The 21,181-nt window shown below is 47.6% G+C and overlaps 1 protein-coding gene and 1 pseudogene across 4 annotated transcripts in view; both read right to left on the reverse strand.

Moving 5' to 3' along the window:
* The window catches only part of CNTN5 (contactin 5), a 3,179,309-nt gene that overhangs the window by 2,659,986 nt on the left and 498,142 nt on the right, over positions 1-21,181 (reverse strand). The gene's annotated exons all lie outside the window — the stretch shown is intronic.
* Positions 13,683-18,344, reverse strand: LOC138248644 (catenin alpha-1 pseudogene; annotated as a pseudogene).

Consider the following 21,181-nt stretch of genomic DNA (forward strand, 5'->3'; position numbering starts at 1 on the left):
GGTAGGCCAACCTGGAGTCTTCGTGTTCCCTCAGTAGTGAGCAATGGCTTAGTTGCTCATTAGAAAATGGAAATATTTTCTTAGTGCAGCACAGATCTGCTTCACCAGCACGGGCCTTTGTCATCTTGAATTTGTCATCAACAGAAGTTCATGAAGTTTCAACAGCAATAAGGCAAATCTCAATCATCCAGGAAAAGTCTGAAAAGCAGGAAGATGTGGGTTGAAAGTAGAATCAAAAGCTATTGATTGCATCTGCTGTGCCTCATAAACAATGGCAATGCCAATGCCTTGGCTACAGAAAAAATAAATAAAAATGCATAATTACAAGGGTCATTGCAACTGCACAGGATGTATGCTTTATGACAACAGCAATCAAGTTCCACCACACATTCATGACACGACCAATGTTGTGTTTTTGTTCTTTTTGTAATATTCCAATCCAAGATTGCAGATAAGATTAACTTTAAAAGTATATTTAAAGTGCACCAAAGTGCTTCTTAGGGAGAAATAAGAAGCCCAGCTTTAAACTGCAGCTGTCAGGCCCTCCAAAAAAGATCAAGATGGGAGCAAGAGTGGCGGGGTAGGGGATGATGCAAGCGCCAATTAGTGAGAAGCAACAGAGGAGATAGGTGTTGTAAAATAAACCACAAGCTTTCTTCATTACCTTGTGAATAAACAGAAGTGTTTGTGGCCCCTTTGCCTAACATGGAGATCCCTTGAACTAGCCTAAAGTGAACTTCGATTCACATGATTAATATTTTAACTTTTTTCTCATTTTGCTTAAAAGTTACATTGGAGAGGGAGGCTTCCAATTGTACATATTTCAGAGACAGAGTACCCAGTCACGTTTATCTATGTAAGTTGCAATTTTCTCTGATATCAAAGCCCTAGAGGGCTTTTATCACTGCAAAAGTCATCAACTGAACTATCAAACTTAAGACACCAACGTTTTGATGTGGCTTCTTTTAAGTCTACCTACTACTACAAATCTACTTCTACAAAGTGTTTTATAATGACAAATTTTAACAGGCAAAACCACCCCATCATCAAAATCTCATTCAAAGGCCAACTGTACAAAAGTCCTTAGGTCAAAGGTGGCTTTGCAATAAGGAACTTTACTATCTTTTCAAGATTTCTACAGGTCCAAGTAAATTTTACGGAAACAATTTTGGCTCCCTTTTAAGAAATGAAGAAACTTCCTTTAATGGATGATATCATTTTTATGTAGGGTTACTTAGTACAGTTTTATCGTTTTCATGTAACTTTTTTAGGCCTTTAATGTTATTTCTTTTTTCTTTTTTAACAGTTTTCTTGTTTTGGTTTAGTCATATAATGCACAAAAACATTTCATACTTCTTGTTTTACTGTTCACGACATGCTACCAAAGTTAATCCAATCAAACCATTATTGAAAATTCATTTCATTGTTGCAGTCCCTTTTAGGTCTGGTGTTAGAGAAATGTTTTTTTATTTTAATAAAATAATATCTAGTATAGTTAATGGGGACTTCCTGCCAGTTTAATCATCTAATGTATCTTGGTATATCAATTCACATTTATTTTCCACCCACCACAGCATTGGGCACAGATTCAGCCCACTTCAGCCATCTGCTTACCTCTCAGTTGGTTGCCGCATTCGTCTCTTGAACCATGTGCATGTAACACAAAAAGTAGTACCTTTGTACAGTTGGTAATAAACCATTCATAGACACGGACTGTCAACGTGGGTACTTTTGGCTTTGCATATCCTTGTTTAAAGAATCTGTAGCGGTTCAACAATAGTTTAAATTAATACTGAAGCACATCTTCCTCATATTTTCTGAAACCGATTTCTAACAAGGCCTGAATAAGTGACAAAATACTGTTAATGTCTGATTAACATGCAAACTGAACCCAAGGGTGTTGCTCTGCGTCACTCCTTGCCCTTTGCTTCCCTTGTCCCTGCACCCCCCTGAGCTGTGCCTCCCCTGCATCATGTCGTTCCTTGCCCCTGCGCGACTCCAGCCCATGCTTGCCCATCACAGTCTCTACTCTCTCCTGCGACACCTACCACACGCCGTGACCACCCAGGACCTCCACAGAGACCATCGCATCACACAAGACTCAATCAGCGAACCCACTGCCAACGCACCTCCAGACTGATCTCTGGACGCACCACCAGCCACTGTTACTCTGCCAAGGAACTCCTGGACCCGGGACATCACAGCAGCTGCACCTCAGCCACCCCACGCTCCACCAAAGGATTGTTCTCCTGTCAAGACCGCCTCTGATCACGCAACACTGCACGCAAGCAGCTCCACGCTGCTCAAACCAAAGAAGCCCAACTAACTCGCTCCAATGCATCCTGCTCAACACCTGCTCCCTCTGCAAACATACCATATAAGTTTGAGACACCATCACCAGCCTCTCCATGGACATTGCATTCATCACCAAAACGTGTCTCAAACCCACTGCGAACCCAGACATCGCCACTGCTACACCCAGTGGCTACAAGGTGGTACACCACGACCGCACCAAACAAGGTGGAGGAATCGCCATCATTTTTAAAGACACTATCAGATGTTCCATCATGAATGACCCCAAGCCGCTCATGGAACACCTCAACTTCCTAATTCAACCTGACCCAAAGACCACAAGAAGAGGCAGACTCACCTGTCCTGGACCCCGTGCTATCCTCTGCAACAACATCTTCAATCTCACTGCCCCCCCCCCCCCCCCGGCCATCGACTACTACCACTACACCCGAATAGTCGGCCTCAACCTCCATGACGATGACCCCAGTTACACCAATGCCACCCCTCGCCTGGAAAGCCTCAATAACATTGGCCTTACCCAAATGGTCATCGTACTCACTCTCAACACTGGCCACACACTCAACACCATCTTCACCTCCAGCAACAGAATCAAGTTCAGCCACACCACCGAACTCACCTGGACTAACCACGCCATCATGCACTTCACCATCACATAAGCCCAGAATACTGGATTCAAGCAACAGATCTCTTCTCACCACTCCTAGACCGAGGTCACCGAAACCCTTTGGATACAGGCCCTCTCCTTCCCCCACCCCAAAGCCACTGCTGACTTCAACCTAGCAGTCCAGAACCTCTTCTCCTGGATCACCGACTGCGCTAACAAGGTGGCCCTACTGAAACTAGCAAAAACCAAGAAGACCTCCAAATGAGCCAGCTGATTCACCACAGAGCTCCAGACCACGGATCGCAAATGTTACCATCTTGAAAAGCGGTGGCGGACCACCACAAAACCCTGCTGACAGGGCCACCTATAAAGCAGCCCTCAACACCTACCAACGACACATCAAAGAGGAAAATAAAGCAGCCACTCTGAGACACCCTCTTGGGTTTCTTCCACAAGACTGTCAACATCTACCAGTCTCAGCTCCCAACCAGCTCCCTCCAACCCCAGCAACCCAAACAAACAGGCTAGCGTCAGCCAGACTATCATGGCCTGGACCCCATTCACCTCAGCCATCATGAGCTCCAGCCATCATGAACTCCATCCACTTCGGGGCTCCCACGACCGTGCCCCCACCACCTCTACAAACTCAGAATCAACCCAATCAGCACACCCCTCAGTATCATCAATGCCGCCATCTCCAAAGAAACCTTCCCAGACAACTGGAAACATGCTGTCAGACCCTTCCAGAAGAAACCCTCTGGACCCCCAAGACCTCTCAAACTACCACCCAATCTCTCATCTCACTTTCGTGGCAAGGGTTCTAGAGAAAGCCATCAACATCCAACTCACCACCTTCTGGACACCTCACAGTCTGGATTCTGCGCAAACCACAGCACTGAGACTCATCACTGCCACAGATGACATCAGAAGACTCCTCGACCGTAGAGAAACGTCAGCTCCTACTCGATCTCTCCGCAGCTTTTAACAGTTTCCCACAACACACTCATCAACAGACCCCACAACTTAGGAATACAAGACGCCCTCAAGTGGATCGCCTCCTTTCTCACAGAATGCATCTGCCTGCCCCCTTCACTTCTGCATTGAAAGACATATGCAGCATTACCCAAGGATCAGCCCTCAGCCCCACCCTGTTCAAGACCTACCTGACTCCCCTCGCAAACCTCATCAGATCCCATGGCATTAGCATCATCTCCTACGCCAACGATATGCAACTTATCCTCTCCCTCACCAATGACCCAGCCAACACCAAAACCAACTTCTCCAACACAATGACTGACAAGGCCAACTGGATGACAGACAACCACCTCAACCTGAACTCTGACAAAACTATGTACTCATATTCAGAAGCAACACCTCCGCCTGGGACAACAGCTGGTGGCCAACCCAACTCGGATGCAGCGCTACCCCTACAGGCCCCGCCGCAAACTAGGGATCGTCCTCAACAGTCAACTTACCATGAAACGTCAGCCCAACACCACCACCTCCTCCTGCTGCTGCTTCAACACCCTGTTCATGCTCTGCAGAATCTTCAAATGGATCCCCAACAAAATCAGGAAGACCTTCACAGAAGCCCATGTCACCAGCTGTCTCGACTACAGTAATGCCCTCTACGCCAGCATCTCCACCCAGCTACTCAGAAGTCTGCAGACCATTTAGATGTGGCAGCCCAACTCACCCTGGACCTTCCAGACACACACACACACCATCCCTCACCCATGGAACCTCGACTGGCTCCCTGTCCAGAGGAGATACCAATTCAAGATCCTCACTCTGGCCTACACGGCCCCCACAACCTCGGAACCTCTTACATTAACAACATCTGAAGTTCCACCAATTCTCCAAACACCTCTAACTCTTGCACACACACCCTGCATACGTTGTAGCCACTGTGGCCGCTGCGCCTTCCCTTACATCGCTGCAAGAGCCTGGAATGACCTGACACCCCATCTCCGGACATCCCCTTCGCTGATTGACTTCAGGGAAAAGCTTAAGATCTGGATTTTTGACTAAGGCACACTGCCCAGATACCCCACCAGGTGATAGCGTATACTATACAAATGCGTACTGATGGACAGAAACCAGCATGAGAACCTACTCAAATATATGCACTACAAAATAGAAAACTCTTTAAACAAGTCAACTCTCCTCAAAATGAAAATAAGGAATCCCAGGAATAGATTTTTCAAAGGGTAATATAATGCAAAGCTGCCTACGGAAAAGATGAAAGTTATCTACCATCAGAAATATGTGAAATAGAAGATTCTCATACCAGAACAACGGATTCGCAACCAGGAGAGAAACAGAATATGTTTTGGTGAGACTGAACCATGCTATACTGTTGAATAGATTTTAGGAATAGAGTCATAATATATATTTATTATTCAACCACTAGCTCAATACAAAAGGATACTTCCACCACCCCACAGTGTGGTGGGCACTCAGACATTCATTAACATTGGGCTGATAGGAGCGCTCTACAGGGTTTGCCTCCGGAATATCTGCCAGCTAGTATATAGTGGCTCAACTAAATTGTACAAAAATTAGAGTAATGGTGGTGTACAGCAAAAACTTATCTTGTCACTTTTTCTATACGCACCCCTGACATAAGTAAAGGAACAGGATCCTGGTTCACAGCCTTTTCATCTGCCTGTATACCAGACTTATCCTAGATACAAATCAAAAGGGAATTCTGTCCATATGTAAACAAAAAGGGAAAAAACACAAAACCTGGTCCTGAAAAATTCACCATTCATGTGAGTCCATGCAAGGACACACACAAGTAACTGCAAACCCATCTATGTTAGATTTTTCGTAACAGCCTAATAAACTGAATTGGCTGTAAAAGCATCCAAAAGGCGTTGGCACATAAACACTACCGATGTCAGAACATCTCAAAAATAATTACATGACTATTCAATTAGTACAAACTGCATTGTATATTAGGCCTGCTGGGGCACAGAAATTGGTACACCAATGCCGTCCCTACCATGATCCTACAGTTTACTTCAATTCAACCAGTCTATCAAAGCTTTAGATTGAGCAGAATAGAAACAAATGCCTTAGTGTTCAAGGTTCCATTTTGGAAAAGGTCAAATCCAAAGACTTGGGTTATGAAAACTATTTTCACGTCACAATACTACAGATAGCTGAGCTGCATGACAGCCTTTTACTAACAACAGAAGACTGCATCAAGAATGACTAGCAAAATCTACACGAGTCAGTTCCTTATCTGACTAACGATATCTAGGTAAAATCCAATTTCCTGCAATAACTTTGCACTCGTTTTTGTTAAATCAAGCAACTGGAAAGTGTCAATAGGTGCATGAAATACATTTGAGACTCAATACGATCATACTCTTCATATCCTAACTAAAGAGAAACTAACTTTTTTTGTACTTTTGTTAAACAAACCAATAAATTCCTACAAAGCTGTATTACATTTTGCTAAATTAAGTCGAATTGTTGCGGACCACTGCATTTGACAGGGCCACATTGTCAAGAATAGCACATCATCCTGCTTGTTATTACATGCCCTATATGATATCCACCTACCACTGCAATACCTCACCCATGTTTGAAAAGATGTCCCCTGGCAGCAGTTGATTGCGCTTGGTTAGTGGCTGATAATGGGCTCAAAACCAGTAGTCAACTTGCTCCCACTTGAGCACTTTCAACCTTGCTTACACTACAGACTGCTAGGCCCTAAAACCGTCAACAAACTAATCTTAGCAACTAATTAACAGTTCCAAAAAGCTGTTTAAAAAAAAAAAAAAAAAAAAAAAAAATCAGGCTGTTAGCTGAGTGATACTCCCATCAGACCAAAATTACCTCACAAGCTTCACCAAAGAGCACATATAACTTCTAACCAGAAGATCAGATGAAATGGCAAGGATGACGAGCAAGAATGTTATCTACAGCACTCTTCTGCATCACTAAAACACATGGCCTAAACACTAAGCGCACAGAGACTCTATGTGCTATGCTTGAACTGTTGTACAACACCCAAAGCTTCTCACATAGGTCACTTACATCTTAACTGAATCCTAAACTATGCAAAGTAGCTTCATGACATGCTCCTAGGGACCACACCAAAGGTACTAACTTACTACATAAACAATCATACACCTCTGCCAGGCCCAGTGAAACATCCACCCACATGGACCTTTGACCCTGTCACCAGGCAGGTCGCTCCCCCCATCTGCCACGCAGCCCCCTGTGGGTTGAACCTCCGTTGACGCTTTTGCCGCCTGACTACTTGCTCCCTTTTTAATGTACCCCTGCGCTTGGCTTCTGTGCCACTTCGTTTTTTCATTCTGTGCCCCTGTGCTTTGCTTTCTGTAACCCTGTGCTCTGTTCTCCCTCTCCCGCCATTTTTTCCCCCGGGTTTTCCCCCTGCTGCCCGCCCCCTTCACTCCCATTGGCCGCCCCGCTCCCATCTCCCAGCTGCTCCTCCCTCCCTCTGCCCTCATATGGAGGCAGCGAAGCGGTGGTAGAGAGCGACCTTTGACCCTGTCACCAGGCAGGTCGCTCCCCCCATCTGCCACGCAGCTCCCTGTGGGTTGAACCTCCGTTGCCGCCTGACTACTCGCTCCCTTTTTTCTGTACCCCTGCGCTTGGCTTCTCTGCCACTTCGTTTTTTTCATTCTGTGCCCCTGTGTTTTGCTTTATGTACCCCTATGCTCTGTTGTCCCTCTCCCGCCGTCTTTTCCTGCTTTTTTTTTTTTCTTCCGGGTTTTCCCCTGGGTTTTTCCCTTGCTGCTGAGCCCCTGCTGCCCCGCCCCCTTCACTCCCATTGGCCACCCGCTCCCACCTCCCAGCTGCTCCTCCCCCCCTCTGCACTCATATGGAGGCCTAAGGCAAGCCCGTCTGCACCCGCCCGTGCCTGGAATCCGCACCCACCCCACCCCCCCCCCCCCCAACGCCAGACTGCACTACGACGCAAGCACCCTCCACGCACTCAACACCAGGCGAGACCACCCCTGCTACCAGGCAACCCCGAAACGCACCCAGGGGCCTTTCACCTGCCCGAACTGCAGATTCACCAGCATCCAACCCTCCACACCACCAGCCAGAGAACCCAACCACCTCCGCTGCATCCTCCTCAAAACCCACTCCGCTCGCAAGCACGCCATTGAACTTTGGGACCTCCTAGACTCCAGCACCCCAGACGTCGCCTTCCTGACGGAGACCTGGCTGAACGCCACCTCAGCACCAGACATCGCCATAGCCATCCCACAGGGCTACAAGATCTCCCGCAGAAACCGCACCAACGGAGTGGGAGGAGGAATCGCCATCATCCACAAAGACTCCATCAAAATCTCAACAAACACCGATGACACCCTCACCACCGCCGAGCACATGCACTTCCAGATCCACACCAACCCCAACACCACCCTCAGAGGAACTCTCATCTACAGACCTCCCGGACCCCGCCCACAGTTCAGTGACACCATTGCCGACCTCATCAGCACCCACGCCCTCGCTTCTACAGACTACATCCTCCTCGGGGACCTGAACTTCCACATCGAGAACAACAACGACGCCAACTCCACCGCCCGAATCGACAACCTCGGACTCAAACAGCTCGTAACGACACCTACTCACGCCGCTGGACACACGCTCGACCCCATCTTCTCTGCAAGCCCCCACGTCTCCTTCAACCACACCACCGAACCACACTGGACCGACCACAGATGCATCCACTTCACCTTCAGAAAACCCACCACACACCATCGCACCCAACAGCTACCACGCCGCTGCTGGGGCAAGGTCACCGAGGACCAACTGATTACCGCCCTCGCCCTGAGACCACCCACCGACCCAGACACTGCCGCGACCTACCTCACAGTAAATCAACGACTGCGCCAACACCCTCACCCCTCTCAAGACCTTTACAACCAACCACACCAACAAGAAAGCCGCCTGGTTCACCGAGGACCTCCGGATCTCCAAGCACACCTGTCGGAAGCTGGAGAAGAAATGGCTCCACGACCGAACACCAGACAACCACACAGCCCTCAAGAGCGCCATCCGCAGACATCACCAACTCATCAGGACCGACAAGAAGACCGCCTTCAAGGACCGCCTAGACAACAACGCACACAACACCAAAGAGCTCTTCAGCATCGTGAAAGAACTCTCCAACCCCAGCTCCATCACCAATGACATCCCGCCATCTCAAGACCTGTGTGACTCCCTGGCCACCTTCCTCCACCGCAAGATCACCGACATCCATGACAGCTTCAACCCCGACCCCCCGCACCCACCACCCCTGCGACTACCACTCGCACCAGTCGCCTGACCGTCTGGTCCAGCGTCAGCGACGAAGACACCATCAAAACCATGAACTCCATCCACTCCGGATCCCCATCTGACCCCTGCCCTCACCACGTCTTCAACAAAGCCAGCGCAGCCATCGCGCCCCACCTCCGGAAAACAATCAACTGTTCCTTCGAGACAGCAACCTTCCCGGAAAGCTGGAAGCACGCCGAGATCAATGCCCTTCTGAAGAAGCCTAAGGCGGACCCCAAGGACCTCAAGAACTTCCGGCCCATCTCCCTTTCCCGGCAAAAGTGACCGAGAAAATTGTCAACAAACAGCAGACCCGCTACCTCGAAGTCAACAACATCCTGGACCCTTCCCAATCCGGTTTTCGCAGTAACCACAGCACCGAGACCGCCCTCATCGCCGCCACTGACAACATCCGGACCCTGATGGACAAAGGAGAAACAGCCGCCCTCATCCTCCTGGACCTATCAGCAGCCTTTGACACGGTCTGCCACCGCACCCTATCAGAACGCCTCCATGATGCCGGTATCCAAGAGAAAGGCCCTGGCCTGGACCACATCCTTCCTCTCCGGCAGAACCCAGAGCGTCCGCCTCCCACCCTTCCGCTCTAAAACCACAGAGATCATCTGCAGTGTCTCACATGGATCCTCCCTCAGCCCGACACTGTTCAATATGTACATGGCCCCCCTCGCCTACGTTGCACGACAACACAACCTCAACATCATCTCCTACGCCGACGACACCCAGCTGATCATATCCCTCACCGAAGATCCCCACACTGCCAAAGCTAACCTCCACCGAGGAATGAAGGCCGTAGCGGACTGGATGAAGGACAGCAGACTGAAGCTGAACTCAGACAAGACGGAGGTCCTCATTCTTGGACCCACCCCATCAGCCTGGGAAGACTCTTGGTGGCCCACGTCACTAGGCACACCCCCGGAACCCACGGACCACGCACGCAACCTGGGGGTCATCCTCGACTCCACTCTCTCCATGACCAGGCAAGTCAACGCCGTCTCCGCGTCCTGCTTCAGCACCCTCTGTATGCTCCACAGGATCTTCAAATGGATCCCCAGACACGAGAAAAACTGTTACCCAGGCCCTCATCACCAACAGACTTGACTACGGGAACGCCCTCTACTCAGGAATTACAAACAAGCTCCTGAGACGACTCCAACGCATCCAGAACGCCTCGGCCCAACTCATCCTCGATGTCCCCCGCCGCAGCCACATCACACTCCACCTGAGAGGCCTGCACTGGCTCCCCATCAACAAAAGGATCACCTTCAAGCTCCTGATCCACGCACACAAAGCACTGCACAACACCGGACCCACCTACCTCAACAACCCACTCAGCTTCCACACCCCCACCCGAAGCCTCCGCTCAGCCAACCTCGCCCTAGTCCCCCGCATCCAAAAAACCACCGCCGCCGGCAGATCCTTCTCCTACCTCGCCAAGACCTGGAACACTCTCCCCACCATCCTATGACAGACCCAGGACCTGCTGGCCTTCAGAAGACTCCTCAAGACCTGGCTCTTCGACCAGTAGCACCCCCCTCCCCATCGCCTTGAGACCCTTGCGGGTATGTAGAGCGCTTTACAAATGCAGTGACTGATAGTAATTTGCAGATAGGTTCTCTTTCACAAGTGTTCACAAGCCAGGAACGCTCAGCAAAGCCTCCTCTTGTTATGCTATCAATTAACCCCCCCCATTGGCAGGAGCATACAGATATATGCAAATTAGCAATGTACATCAATAAAAATTAACTTAAAATATGGAACACAAAGGATTTAAATGCCATGCGATATTATTCTACATGTCAGAGCAGTAAAAATCCATTATCAGTTACGCCCTAAAATGGACCCTAGGACATTTCCATGGCAATCGGGCTGCTTTTTTTTTTTGAAGGGCCTCTCAACCAGAAGAGTCAACCCTTTTCTCATTCTGATATCAAACATTACCATAGTCAGGCAAAATGTCACCTTCAGGTGCAGATTATGGGCCCAATTACGACCTTGGCAGATGGGAAGCTCCGTCAAACATGAAGGACATCCTGTCTGCCGTTTTACGAGTTCCATAGTATATAAAGGAACTTGTAATATGGTGAACAGGATATCCGCCACGTTTGTGATGGAGTATACCATCCACCAGGTCATAATCAGGACCTATGTCTTGCTTCACAAATAAAATAAATGAAATTGGTAGAAACTTCAGCCAACAGAATGGGGCAAATTAAATTCCCAATTCTGCAGACTGCTGATACTCCCAGTTGCTGTGCTCTAGCAAAACTAGCAATTCAAGCTAGACTTAAATAGCAGAAAAAGATAGCAGTCAGATTCTACTTTTACAATTTACAAATTAAGGCAGTAAAAGCATTAAGCGAACCACAGGTTATCACAGAGTGGTCTAATGTCCGTGACTCCAAGGTACTGGATAGTGGTTGATGTCTGACTCCAGAGCTCAAAAACGGTTTCTTAGGACAATGGAGAATCCCACTGTAAAGTATAACCCCTAAAACACAAAAAGGCAACAACAGATTAATACAACCTAATTCAAGCTTCCGCCAGCTACTGTAACATCTCCTGATGAGGACACCAGCAGTGAAATACTGCAAGGAGACACTCTACTTTTGTTACAGCCAGGGTCGAACTGGGACAGAAAAATAGATCTGGAAAAAAATATTGCCCCCTCATTAGCAAATCAGCTAAAAAGGTGTGCCACATGTGCAAATCAGGATACTTCAACTTTTAACAAAACAGGACACTACATATAGTAGAGCTTGCTGAAGGCAACGTTTATGGTACTATCAGGAAAATCATGAGAAAAAAGCCCACCAGACCGTAATACAGGCCTACGAACAAATAAAAAACAGCCTACAGTTGTACCTATCAAACTAGGTCTTCGGGAACTGCCCAACAGCCCTAGAGGCTAGTTTGACATTGTTTACAGCCTGCTCTGAAGAGGAATTTTAAAAATAGTTAAAATTTGTCTTCAGGAATTTCAAGTTATATCTAAAGCAACCGTTACATGCCATTATTTTAAATGTGGAGTTTAAATATGTTTTTGCTTCAGTCATTAGAAACAAAAATTTGTTTTTGGCATCTTTTTTGGGGGGTTCCAATATATCCAAATGGAGAAAATACAATTCTAAACCATACGCCAGGCAAACCAACTTGAAGGGGTTAAGAGTAACTATTTTGTACGCGGAAAGTGAAAAAACACTGTTCACCATTGAATCTACAAGTTTAGTAGTTCCCAATTTGCTTCATCATAAACTGATGATATGCATGCTAAGTCATCAGCGCTAGTGACACTTCACATGAGTGCTATCCAGAATGGTGAGAAAGCAAGTATATGGACTGTTGTTAATTACCAACAGCAGTCAACTCAATACTTCAAGCTTCACTTCACTCATCTGCTCCTTTCTTGTAAGATTTGTGAAACTAACCAAATATCACGTAAGAGAAACATGGGAATGGGCAATAAGTTGCCCACAACGCTAATTTATGACATGCAAGGCACATGGGAAGAAAGCTGTGAAGACTGATCTTAAAAAAAAATAACAAAAAAAATAACAAAAATCTTCTGAAGTACAAAAATAAAAGAAAACACCATCAGCTGCCAAGAGAAAAAAAGTTCACTTTTTGTTTTTATTGGGCAGACCAAAAGGTGCTTAAGGCCAAATTAAAAAGGTATCCTGCTAATATATTGCCTGTTAAACAGAGGAGAGTGGCTGGATAAATTATATACTTCAAGTTTAACAAAAAACTAGCACTGGCAAAGCTAATCCAGTCAGACTTGGGAAGCCAGTACATTTTTTTTCTTTAAACATACAATTATGTATTAAAACTGTAAAAGAAAAAAAAAAAAAAAAAAAAAAAAAAAAAAGAAGGAGAAAAAAGAACCACAGTATGAAAGTGTAAGAGTGGTGTGCGTGTATTTGTAGTAGAAAAAAATAATTTAAAAAATTAAAAACACACCTACATACATACACACACAAGAATACAAAGTATTCAAATAAAAAATAAATAATAAAACACAGATTCTCACTAGCCCAGCCCCCACCCAGCTGAAGTAAAATGGAACTTACCATCCACTGCAATATCCCTCGCAAAATAAAAAGCCCCCCTGCAACATTTAGCACTTGCTCTAAGCAGGTGGTAAATGTTTGTGTATTTTGGCAAGTTATTTCTCCTTTTGCGGTGGTTGGGGCGGGGAAATATGGGTAACTTCTAATCTCAGTTCTCTCACTGGGTTATCCCACGTTACTGTAAATTCTTCCAAAGAACATAATGGGGAACTTGTATTTGTTCAGAAAGTGCGCACGCATAGGGCAGAAAGCAAACAATAATAGGTAGTGACAAGCAGTACAATAAGCTTGTCCGTTTGGTTACAAATTAAAAAAAAAAAACTAATTCTGGAGCATAAAATGTTTGTAAAACGAAGTGCTTAAATGATGATGCATTTGTTATATTAGAACATTTTAATGATTAGTCTTCATAGAGACATACAATTGACTCCAAAAGTCATGAACAATAAAGGCATCTGGAATGGTATTCCATCTAAGAGTCTTTGCATTGCAACAATGAAATGATCATGAGGCCTATGCTGTAAAACATAACTAGCAGGATATAAAACCTGCCAAGTGTTTTAGGAAGACATTGTGTTGGTTGCATTTATGGTTTATAATAAAATATCCTTGTACTGGATTACGTGTACTATTCTTATGTAGTGTACGCTTCGACTATGATGTTAAATATATCACTGTTCGCAATGTGCAAATCACATTGCCATGTTACATAGAGTAAAGAAAACTTAAAATTAGATTAGGCATTGCTGTCCATGGCTTTAAACTCGCTGAGAGCCAGCACTGGATTCACTTTTTTCTGGGATTCACGCTTAACTTTTGTGTTCACTTCATTTTGTTTCTCTCTTTTCACTAAGGGCTTCTTCCCTGGTGCCTTCATTTTCCAAGATACTGCAGGCAGGTTCAAAGAAGCCATTCCTTGGGATTTCTGATACTTTGTAGATGCTACATAGGATGCTCTCACAGTCTGTACTACTGCATTCATTAAATTCTTGGCAGCTTGGATCAGAGACATTGCACTGTCCACTCCAGACACAACAAGTTCCCCACCAAGGTTCTGAACTTCAGCCTTTACTTTGCTACAAATATTCAACTGGTGACAGTAAAGGGAAATGCGTTGCAAATAAGCTAAGAGATCCTGTTTGCAGGTAGAGTCTGGACAGTGATCAGCAATAGTGCGTCCCAGTTTGTCCATCCGCGATCCTGCCTCTGCAATTTTTTTGGCAGCGCTAATCACATCAGATGTGTTCTTCAGAGGTCCCTTGCCCCTAGTGAAATCCGTCATTTCCATCATAATCATACACATTTGTTTTGAAAGAACAATAATGTCATTACCACTGTCATCCCATTTAGACACTTCAGCCTCAAGTTTACTCTTTTCTTCTTGAAAACTAGCGACTTGCTCAGCAATTTTAGCTTTTTGTTCTTGTGGAAGTTGAGCCATGATTGCTCTTGCACTTTGCCCAGCAATTAGCTGGTCATCTAAAGTCTGCACACTTGTTTGACTTCGAACATCAAAATCTTCCGTCTCAAAGTCAGAATCGTCCAATTCATCTGGAGTTCTGATCATCAGCACTGCTTTTCTAATGTCTCTGATGCCATCGTACACAAGTCGTGAGGCATCGATAAATTCATTTTCATCCATGTATTTGTCACTACTGAGTGCGTCTACAGCTGCTTCAACCTGCTCAGTAAACCGCGGCATCACCATGTCAGATAACAGCTGTGTGGCCTCAAGGATCTTCTCTGTGTAGACCCCAGGTTCATAATTATCCATTTCAGAAGTGACAACATGAATGACCCGAGCTGCACGCCCTCGGATTGCACCTGCTGTTCTGTCCAGACCATCAACATCCCTATCCTGCAGGGCAATGACACACTTATTCACATCCTCCAGGATGTGGCTCTCAGAAACAGCCAAGAAGTCATCAATTGGGGTGATATCGTCAACTGCATCAGTCAGCACATGCACTTGCCGCTCCCACTGCTTTCGAAAGAGACTCATGGTTTCCTGTGCCAGCTGGCTTCTGGGTTTGGCAGCCAGGGCCAGTGCTGCGTTCACCACTTGGGGGCAAAGTGCTTCGAGCTGCCCCGCAGACACACGCACCAACTTGACGCCCTCCTCACTGCTGGAGATGGAGCAGGCAAGTTGAGCCACTTCCACCAGCTTCAGCGCGTGCTCGCGGAAAACCTGCGCGTACTCACGAACCTCGCGCTCGTGACCTCCGCGAGCCGCCTCCATCAGAACCAGCAGGGGCACGTGAGTCTCCAGGAAGGAGTCGGAGACGTGGTCCATGACTGCCTTGCGAAGCTGTCGTCGCAGGTCGCGAGTCTTGTGGGTCATCCGGTCGATGGCAGAGTTCAGGGCGTCACCGCGCTCGCGGCGCCCGGCGTTGCCTAGGTACTGAGAGATCAGGTCCTGCAGCGCCTGGCGCACGGCGTTGCACTCCGCAACGATGCGCTCGCGGCGCCCGTCGCGCGTGCATGAGGAGTCCGCCATGAGGGCGGCGCCGCTAATGATGCTCTCCAGCCGCTCCTCGAGCGAGGGCCGCAGACGCTCTTCTCGGAAGTTAAGCGGCTCCACCACAATCTGCTGGTCAAAGAGGTTGAGCGCAGAAGCCAGCTCCCCACCGGCGGACCCGGGCAGGGCTTGTTGAGGGTCTTCAGTGGGCGAGGCCTGGGCAGCTTGACCGATGCCGGCGAGGGCTCTTTGAAGCTGGCTGTGTAGTAGTTCTCGGTTGGCCTGGTAAGCCGCGAGCTCCGGGTGCCGCAGACAGGCCTGCGAGGCGCCATAAAACAAGGGCAGGCTCTGGTGCAAGAGGCCGCGGGCGGCCGCCATGTCATCACGGTGCCCGGTCTCTTTCAGCTCCTTCTGCCGCCTGGCCGCAGCTGTACTGAGCCTACCCGCCTCTGCCCGTAGTAGTAGGTACTCACGGCCTAGCTCTTGTTCGCTGCCAGCGACGCGCAACCGGGCCAGGGCCTCCTCCACCTGGCGCAGCTGCAGCAGTAGTCGGTACACGTCCGCCATGTCAGCCAGGATGAGCAGACGGGTAACCGCCGACAGCAATCCCCGGGCGGCGCGCACCATTCCGGCCCGCTTCACTGACGAGCACGGGTCACCGTTGGCAAAGTCTCCCGAGGCGGAGTTCATCAGCAGGCCCTGCCGCCGCACGTCCTCCACCGCGGCCGCCAGCTCCTGCACCAAGCACGGGCTCTCGCGGGCGATCAGCTCGCCGCGCTCCAAGAAGCGGCCGGTCGCTTGCTCTACCGATGCCGCCAGTACGCGAGCCTTCTTGGAGCGGCCCTTACGCTTACTAGAGGGCCCGGCCTGGCTGCAGTTCACTAGAGTGGTCACCTGCGTGACGAGCGGCGCCAGCAGCCGCTCCACGGCCAGAGTGCGAATCTGCAAGTTGTTGGGGTCCCAGGAGAAGGGTAGCGGAGCCGCCAGCGTCGCTGCCATTTCGTGGATGTTGATTTTCGGTACCGTTGCGGCTGCTCAATTTATTTTACCAGGGATGCTGAAATCAAGTCGTCTTCTTCTCTAATCAGGGCGGTGCTTCTTTCTGTAGGAGTACGCGCAATGGAAGGGATTACGTTAGTTCAGCGGCTGTGATAGGCTGCTGGCTGCCGGGCACACTCTCATTGGCTGCCGATACTCCTCTATCTCTAACATAGATGGACTGAGCGTTCTAGTTTTTGTGCATACCAGGCGCGCCCCACCCTAATGCTGTCCTGAATGAGCTTCACGAAGTTGCACCCACCCATGTACACTGGTATCCTTAGGTCGCCGGTCCGTTAACACTGTCAATTAGTTTTGTGCAACACCTAGACCTATTCTAGCGTGTCATATATGCGACCATATTTCAGTCTTTTAGCCGGTGCACGTGATAAAATGTTTCATCAAGTAAGGTCAAGGAATAAAGCCACGACTGGCCATCAGTATGGCAAAGTTGTGATACCTCCGCTGTCAATTCTCAGCCTTTCATCCTTGTAAGGTCACTAAAGGGAATCCCATTACGCTGGGTTCTACAATCGGCTGTTTTTTGGAATCATTTGCTTAGAAGAGGAAAAAGGCGAATGTCCAAAGAACTGTATAAAATAGTTTTTTTTAAAAATTAATTGATGGAATCAAAAATACAGAACTCGGATACTGCACTGGAATAGGCAAAGTTAAACTTTGCTATCACTCCCTGGCGTAAGATATAATTTTAGTAGCAACCAGTAGATCCACACGCCCAGCCTGATTATGCTGCTTCCTAGATTCTTGTTGCTTTAGAACTAGCCTCGCATAGACCCTATTAAATGCATTTTTTTGGTCTAGACCTGCTCTGTATCAGAAACCGAGGACATGTTAAGTGTCTGCGTGTCTCGAATGGCTACTTTACACCACCCTTCCCTTCTTCCGACCTGCATAATTTTTTTTTTATTTTTTTTACATTAAGCACAATGTTTGAGTTGGGATTACCCTACTGTGAATTACATAGGTGTTTTCACCTGCTCTCTTTTTCACGCACATTACCTCGACTCAATGAAAACATGCATTTTTCATTGGAGAATTTACACGTATGGGAATTACAATACCCTTTATTCCTTTTTTTGGGTTGAGGCTGTGAGTGCATGCGCTAGTCTGTGTCTTGCTTCCAAGACTTTTTGTGTGCAGTAAAGGGCTTGGAGCTGCCTGTCACTTACCATTTGTTGGTTTGCGTGACAGTCTGCTTTGCAGCCTCCTAATTCATCACTGCAGGCCTGGCATCATTTCTGTTCCTCTGTGTGGAGCAGGGACCAAGCACTGATTGATTAAATTTAATCAAAGTCCATCCACTGCTCCCAACATAATTGAAGTACTATTTTATTCTTTGAAACTTCTAGTGCCCTGCAAACAGAAGGTGTGTGACTGTGAAAAATGTGTCCAGCAGGGCAGTAACATTTTTATTTTTTATAGCTAACTTTATTTTATTTTGCCAAGTCGTTTTTTTTTCTTCTCACTTTGCACTCGTGTTTTTCTTTTTTTGTTTTTGCTTGAGGGCACTGTTCTTAAAAAAAAAAAAAAAAAAATAATAATAATACAAAATAATGATTATTATGTTCTAAATATTGCAAAGCGAAATGGTTCCTTTATTATGTGTAGTTTCTGAAATAATGCTTTAACACATAATCTTGCAATACACCCCAGTCCATCTCACTCCAATATGCCTCACTGCAATCAACCCTAGTCTAATCTGCCTTACTCCAGTTTGCCCTACTCCAATCCAAAACAATATGCCCCACTCCAATCCAAAACACCATGTCCCACTCCCATCTACCCCACACCAATCTGCACCGCTCCAATCCAAAACAATCTGCTCCCCTCCAATCTGCCCTATACAAAACAATCCGCCCAACTACAATCGAAAACAATTTGCCTCACTCCAATGCAGAACAATCTGCCCCACTTCAATACAAAACAATCTTCCCCGCTCCAGGTAAAACATTCTGTCTCTCTCCAAACCACCCAGCAACAATATGCCCACTTTAATCTAAAACAATCTGTCCCACTCAAGTCCGCCCCACTCCAATCTGCTCCACTCCAAACCAGAACAATCTGTCCCACTCCAATCCACCCAAGTCCAGCCTACCCCAACTCAGTCCAAAATAATCTGTCCCACTCCTATCCTATCCAAAGCAATACACCCTAATCCAATCAACCTCAACTCAACCTAATCCATTCCACTCCATCCCAATTCACCCCACTCCAATCCACTAAAATCCAGTCCATCTCGCACCAATCCAATCCAGCACAGTTCAGTCTACCCCACGTCAATCCAATACCTCACCTCAGTCCAATCCACCCACCCCACTCCAATCCAATTCGCCCTATTCCACTACAACCTACACCAATCCACCCCACTTGATTGATTGATTGAAGGATTGACACTCCTACCCGGTCTACCTCACTCCAATCCAATCCACACCACCCCAATCCATCCCACTCCAATTCAATCCACTTTAATCCACACTACTCCAGTCCACATTAATCCAACCCACTCCAAACCACGTTAATGTACTTCAGTCCAGTCCACCCCACTCCAATCCAATATACCTCACTCCAATCCATTCCAGTCCACCTCAATCCACTCCACTCCAATTCACCCCGCTCCGCTCCGGTTCACCCTACTTCTTTCCGGTTCACCCCACTCCACTCCAGTTCAACCCACCCTGCTCCAGTTCACCCCACCCCAATCCACTTAATCAAATTCACCCCACCCCACTAAGTCCATCCCACTCTAATCCAGTTTACCCCACCCCATACCATTCCAATTCAGTTCACCCCACCCTCTCCAATCCAGTACACTCCCCCCATTCCACCCCACCCCATTTCAGTCCAGTCCACCTCACTAAAACCCACTTGACTCCAATCCACCCCATTCTACCCCAATCCACTTTACCCCATCCCAGTTCAATCCAATCGAGTCCACCCCAAGCTACCCTACTCCAATCCAGTCCACCCCACTTCAATCCTATCCACTCCAATTAAATCAAATCCACCCCTTCCAGTCCAATCCACCCCAGCCCACCCCACTTTAATCCACCCCACTCTAATCCAGTCCGCCCCATCCAATCCAGGCCTTCTCACCCCAATCCAGTCCACAACACCACAGTTCACCCCACTGTCTCCAATCCACCCCAATCTGATTCACCCCACTCCAATCAGTACACCCCTCCAGTCCACCCCATCTCAATCCACTTCACCCACCTCCAATTCTCCCAAATCAATGCACCCTACTCCCGTCCACCCCACTCTACTCTACCCAAACCACCTCACCCATCCTAGTTCAGTCCACCCCACTTAAATCCACTCCACCCCATCTCAGTCCTCCCCACTCCAATCCATCCCAGCACACTCCACCCCAGTACAATCCACCGCACTCCAATCCTCCCTACCCCATTCTATTTCAGTCCACTCCAATCCAGCCCAGTCTAATCCATACCACCCCACTCAATCCAATCCATCCCTCCCCGACCACTCCAATCCACACCACCCCATCCCAGCTCAGCCCTCCCCACTCCAATCCATCAGCCCACCCCACTCCAATCCATCCCTCCACACTCCGCCCCATTTCAATCCTCCCCATCTCACCCTTGTTCAATCCACTCCAGCCCAGTCTAATCCACCCCCACCCCATCCAATCCACTCACCCCACCCATCACTCCAATCCACCCAACTCAATCCACACCACTTTATCCCAACCCCATCCACCCTGCTCTACTCCATCTACCCCATTATCTTGATTCATTACCCACTCTGCTCTATTCCATTCCCATCCCACTCCACGACACTCTCTGCCACTGAACTCACTCCCTTTTACTCAACTCTACGACACTGCTTCCCCTACTCCACTCTACGTCACTCCAACAGATCCACTTCATGGCACTCTACTCTCCCACTTCACTCTGACACTTCACGCCACTAACATTTGGCCATGCTGGTGTACAAACATTGCAAAACACATTGCCAACGCCAATAGCTTGTCTATAGGCGAGACCTGTTGGCTTTGCCAATGCTTGTTCTATTGTAATGTGTGGGACAGGTAAGGCTAACTGGGATCAAAGGGTGGCTTTCCAGTCTGAGCCCAGTTCAGTAGGTCGCCAATCTCTCAACACAACCAGTTTGTTTTGCTCCAAAATTCACTCCTAAACCAGCGGATCCTAGCCACATTTAAAGACGATAGTGATTTTTCTTTGTTTTATCACTGGAAAATAAATTAAGTTGAGATACAAGTGTTTTTGGTAAACTTTTTAGCAGAGTACTGCTGTAAAATATGTTTATGTACATGTACTACCCTGAAACGAGAATCTATTTAGCGAGACAATATTATTCATTTTCAGT

This window comes from Pleurodeles waltl, chromosome 8, assembly GCF_031143425.1.
Source record: "Pleurodeles waltl isolate 20211129_DDA chromosome 8, aPleWal1.hap1.20221129, whole genome shotgun sequence".
NCBI lineage: Eukaryota > Metazoa > Chordata > Amphibia > Caudata > Salamandridae > Pleurodeles > Pleurodeles waltl.